Here is a 5,756-nt window from a genome sequence, read left to right as displayed (position 1 = left end):
GCTCATGATGAATGGGGGCAAAAACAAAAGTGTTGCGTTTATAATTTAGTTTAGTGTACTTAGTTAAGATTAGGGAAGCATTGTGGTTTGGGTTTAAATTAAGGTTAGGGGAACTTTCTTGTCATGGTAACAATGATAAACACTAATAAACAGAGGTTTAGATGACCTATCCCTCCACCATATGCAAACCTTGTTGTTCTATAACACACCCAACTTCCTCCCTTGTGCCTCACAGACAGAGGTCCTGAGAGTTGGAAGAATGAGCAAATAAAGCAACCAACTTATGAACAAATGCAGTGTAATGTGTGACTCCTCAAACATGTGCAGTCAAGAGAAGATGCGGGAACACAGTGTCTAACGCTCACCTGAACTTTTGGCCTCACTCCCTCCCTCATACAACAGAGGCATTTTACGGTTCATCGCGCACACACTCCATAAAATTAACCCCAAGAAACCGCTCCAAATGCAACCAAATTATATTACCCTCCCATCAGTCCCCATTACAGCCACACTTTCGCAACATGCCAGCATCTGCCTCCCAAAGTCCCCGTCCGTCTCTCCTAATGAACATTATCTCTGCATCCTAAAAGCAATGGAGGGGAGCGCAGGGAGGCCAAATTTAATCAGAGATACTTACAGCTCGCTGTGGGGCCTGCTGGGGCTCTAAAGAGCCAGCCAGTAAACACACACACACTTTCAAAGGATAAAATCTATGAACACTTTATTTCCATGTTTTGTAAATACTATAAATGATAACTGGAAGATTATCAATATTCTATGCAGACACATACACAAAGACACTAACAGACACACACACGGTTTCATTTATTAAGCACTTGCGAGGACTTTACATCTTTAACACTTGTTCACACATTTTTCTTTTAAAAGCCCATACTGGTGTTTTTTTTATGTTTCAACACATTGAGTACAAATTGTGGCTATTATGTAAAGCACAGCTTAAGATTTTAGACAGATTTTAGACCTTCCAGGCAGCCATTGCTTTCCATTCATTTTTCTGTAAACGCCTTACAGAGACAACAAAGTTACTTGAGAAAAGTCTGTAACGTGAAAATGCATTTTGTTGGAGGGCAAGTTACATTATTATTACATAATGACACAGTTGCAAGCAGTGTGGAGCTTGACAGTGAGGTTACCAGACCTCAGTAGACTTCTCCTCACTGTGGCTTGAGGCATCCGGCTCCAGGGTACATTTGCCCTTACTAGCCTATACAGCAGAATCTCCTACTGAACTGTCAGCGGTCGAGTTACATTGTGGGTAATGCAGGAACTTTGTCTTTGTTCCCATTTGTTTCTCATAAGATAAAATGCATACTTTTGGTTCAGTCTGGTAGTCAACGTGCTGAAGTGTTTTACATTTGCATAATTATTCATCAGTTCACTTCCTACAGCAATGATAATCTGATATCTACCAGAGCTAAAGCGATTTTATCATCATAATCTCATTAACCATAATATATGGTACACAGCTTCAGATGCGTATGTGACATATCCTCTCTGTGCCAAACTGCAAACACACACTCTACAACCTGTGTGTTCTTCTCCACACTCCTTGGGGTTACAGCAAACTCACAACATCTGCTTCTATTTACCAACAGCGGCATCATCATATTGTATATCATTTTAGTGGATTAAGTTTGTTTGGTTTACTCCTCTCCGAAGATCCTCCTTACCAGCCCCCCTCTCATCTAACAGTGTGTTTGTTTGCCTCCAGGCAACATAGTCACAGACAGTATGCCCCGGTGAAGAACTCCATTCCCCCGCTGCATTAATGTTATCATAAATTCATATCACTAGGGGACATTTTTGTCTTGGACTGACGGTAGGAGATGAGGCTTTCTAAATTCCAGACTGGTAGCCTGTCACAGCTGGTCATTGTCCTGCTCCGGTGGGGCAGAATCAGTATGATGGGACCCCCCGGATGTGTAGTGATGAACGTATCTCATCATCTATCTTTATCTCTTTCCAGTCTTCCTGTTGCTGCTCTTTGCTCCTCGTCATTGTCGCTTGTCTTCGTGCTGTCTCTTTTATTTTCACTTTCTCTACCTCTTGTCCTTTTGTTCCATTCATGTGCCTGCTCCCTTTTTCACCTTTTATCTCCTCTCAGTGCTCTTCTTCCTACTTTTGCTCTTTCTTCTTGAGGCCCCTACATACCCTGTCGCTCTCCTCTCATCTCTCTTAAACCAAACAGGCATATAAAGCCCTGCTGAGCTCCCAGTGGGTGGGAGGAAAATGTTGGAAAAATTGCAGGAATCTTATCACGGTTGAACTCAATTAAATGTTCTGACGGCGCCCGCAGCTTCAGCGCATGTCTCCATGCTCCTTCTGAGTGTCCCTGCTACTCTGCTACATCCTGGCTCATTTGGTTTTCTGTAACATTAGATAGGACGGTGGGTTTCTGTGAGAGCCCCAGGTTTGCCCTGTAAACTTCTGGAAGTCTAGGAAGTGAGAAAATCCAACGAACATGTTCTAATTTTCAGGATGTCATATTCAGCACACAAACTGTCCTTATCTGAATATTATCTAAAGGTTAAATGTTCATATTATAAAACATTAAATGCTGCATAACTTTTGGTGATGTGGAAAATCCACCTCAGAGCAAATTATTTCAACTCTTCAAATGCAAGAATGTAGGTTGGTCAAAAAAACAGAACGGCAGCCCTCCTCCACATAAAGCCTCTCATGTCATCTTTACTGTGGGCCAAGAAGATTCAGCACTGCACATAATCCAGAGGCAACAACAATGTGACAGGCTTGGACCCCACAAACATGTACTGTTGAAGAAATATGACAGCGTTACACAATCCAGCATGTTCCTGTGACGCTGCTCAGGGACAAGGGAGGAAGATAAAGAGGAGACCTGAGGGGAAAGTAGCTGGTGATGAATGTTGAAATGACTGAAGATACTGTCCTTTGAACATACAAAAGTATAACTGCAATTACTTTACAAAAAAATATAATACATTTAAAGTTGGTGTTTTATCATAACATAACATATCATAACATGTTTGGATAGTAAGCTTACCATATAATGATTTTAACTCCTTCCAGTCACATTTGGTCACCTCAACCCTGAAAATGCACTGTATGATACACAGACATACAATTTACTGACTTTTAAGTGTCCCCTTAAAATAATAAACAATCACAAGCCACAAAAGATTAGAGTGGAAAACATAACTTAAAATGTGAAACCTTTAGCATGAAATTTGAATATTGAAAACTGTGTGCGTATGTTTGCATGCACCTTCCCTGCAACTTTTAGCTGTATGTGTGTTCAAATCTATCCATTCCACAGTTGGGTTAAGACGCCGGTGTAGCTTTACATTTCATATTTCCAGGTGCAATCACATGTACATGAACACTTATGAATAATAAAGTCATCCATACTGTAGCTCTTCTCCAGGAACTACTCTTCTTCTTCTCTCAGCACTCAACTGTTAGCAGTGAGCAATAGCAGTGAACCAACGCATGCTATAGGTGGATTTGTCTCCAGTAGTGGATTGTTTACTCACTCATTACTAATTGAATTAAATAGAAGATGATGGGATTCAAATGGCTTAAAGCAACATTTTCACTTTCTATTTTCAGTGCTTGGATTGTAAATGAGCAACAGCTGGTCAACAGCCAAGAAGCTTCTTGACAGGTAAAAGATCCCTGAGATGCGTTTAACATTCATGTGCAGAAAATCAGTTGTTAAAAATGTACACTGCAGAAACAGAAGTTGACCTGGTTAAAACAGTCTAGCTAAGTTCAGTCTTGGCCTGGTTATAGTTGACATAACCTCACTTCAATGTTCAACATGGGTGAGAAGTACTCAGAAAACATGGAGCTCTAAAACAGCTACTAAATGGACCTAGAGGTGAGATTGCTTTGTCAAGTTCAATATGCTGTGTCTGGTATTTGCTTTTGCAGAATAAATAAAATAATAATAATAATAATAATAATAATAATAAACTTGAATTGGCTGCAGCCTTCAACAGAACTCACTGCAATCATTAGTCAGTCTTCCCAAATTGATTGAACAGAAGGTTTATGAAACAAGTCTAAAAGCACAGAACTGTTAAAACCTCAAACCTCCTGTTAACCTATTGTATTGTCATGGCAGTGACTAAAATACTCACAGCACAATATAACAGTCTTTAAGATCAGAGATAAAGTACACCAGCAGTTTGGCAACATTTTGCAGCGAAACCTATTAGTGGATTCAAAAGCAGGGGTTAAATTTTTTTTGTTTGGAGGAAATTCATATGCGGTTCACCAATAGCAAGCGCTGACAGTACTGACCTTTGAGGAACACAAGGCTCTAGAGTCTTAAATGGTGGAAGCCGTTGTAGCAGTAGCTGTGTGACACCATCCACTTTTATTTAACCTCATCTGTCTGAATATAAATGGCTCTACAAAAGAGGAATATGTTACAAACAGTTATGAGACAGAAGCTGATACCAGTAGCAAGCGTTGACAGTGCTGACCTTTGAGGAATAGAGGGCTCAAAAGTCTAAATAGAGGAAGCTGTTGTAAATTAGTAGCTGTGTCTCCATCCTCTTTAATGTAACCTCATCTGTCTGTGTATAAAGGGCTCTACAAAAGAGTAATAGGTTACAGAGACAGAAGCTGATATTACAAATATGTTTAAACTTTGTTTCATTAGCAACTGAGCTAACATGCTTACTAACTGAGAGTTGGCAAGCAGTTAGCTTGTTAGCTCATTAGCTTGGAGTTTTTTTCCCCCTCACTAATTAAACTCTGTAATTAATTAAATGATAATTAAAATACCAAGTGGGAGTAAACAGTCCAGTATCCTACAGAGAAAATAAAAAGAAGCTTGGAGAGCTATTGTGGCAGACTAGTACCAGCATGTTCACAACTAGCATGTTTGCAGTTAGCTTGCCAGCCATAGTTCACCAACTAGCCCAGTGAGTGGACCTGGTGTAGGTACACAGCTGAACTTTAGGCTGATAAAACTTAAAATGACTAAAACTACTTACTATATTTAAGAATATGGTCAAACTACCAGTTTATTTACACATGGATAAACCACTGAAAAAACAGCAACATAGAGAAAAGATGAAGTTCTAACCCTCGAAAGAGGGCAAATTAGTTATTTTTTCGCCCACAAATCAAACACAACATAATCCCAAAATTCTTAACATCGTCTTTCTATACTTGTGACCCTCAATGAGGGTGTGTGTATGTGTGAGTGCTCAGAAAGCTTTTCAACTGGTACAGAGTCTTACCTCAGCACACCTTACTCAGGCTGCTGCTTCGCCTGCAGCAAACACCTCGTCCTGAAATGACACGTCCACAAATACATGCAGACAAATGTACCATTCACACACACAGATGAGGATGCAGACACACACACACAAAAGATAGTTTTCCTTTTCCAGGTGGGCATACATAGCCCTTCATATCGGGAAACACAATCTCACCACCACCTATTGTGCAAAGAAAGTTGTGACTGCACTTTAAGACTGCAACTAACCGATTATTTTCTCAATTAATTGAGTAATTCAGGATTGTTTTGCCTTTAAAATGTATAAAAATAATTCAAATTTAAAATTATTCATAATCACAATTTTCCCAATCTAAAACTCTGATATTATTATAAGTTTACTTTCACATCAGAGATACAGAAAAGCTACAACGTTTGTCATTTTTGCTCAAAGAATGACAAACAATTAATATATTATCAAAATAGCCATAGCTCTGCTGTTAATGCGGTTAATGTTACTATT

General features: G+C 39.5%; 1 long non-coding RNA gene across 2 annotated transcripts; it reads right to left on the bottom strand.

Moving 5' to 3' along the window:
* Positions 1-845: 845 nt before the first annotated feature.
* On the bottom strand, positions 846-5,333 carry LOC123957671. 2 transcript variants are annotated; one of them, XR_006821849.1, is made up of 4 exons: positions 5,256-5,333; positions 4,306-4,415; positions 3,044-3,101; positions 846-2,924 (listed from the first exon to the last, which is right to left on the bottom strand). It is a non-coding gene; the product is annotated as an uncharacterized LOC123957671 (long non-coding RNA). The 2 variants fall into 2 exon arrangements; XR_006821850.1 differs by having other exon boundaries at positions 846-2,878.
* Between the last annotated feature and the right edge of the window lie 423 nt (positions 5,334-5,756).

The sequence above is a fragment of the Micropterus dolomieu genome, linkage group LG19 (assembly GCF_021292245.1).
Source record: "Micropterus dolomieu isolate WLL.071019.BEF.003 ecotype Adirondacks linkage group LG19, ASM2129224v1, whole genome shotgun sequence".
In the NCBI taxonomy this organism is placed as follows: domain Eukaryota; kingdom Metazoa; phylum Chordata; class Actinopteri; order Centrarchiformes; family Centrarchidae; genus Micropterus; species Micropterus dolomieu.
This window is presented reverse-complemented; position numbering and strand designations above follow the sequence as displayed.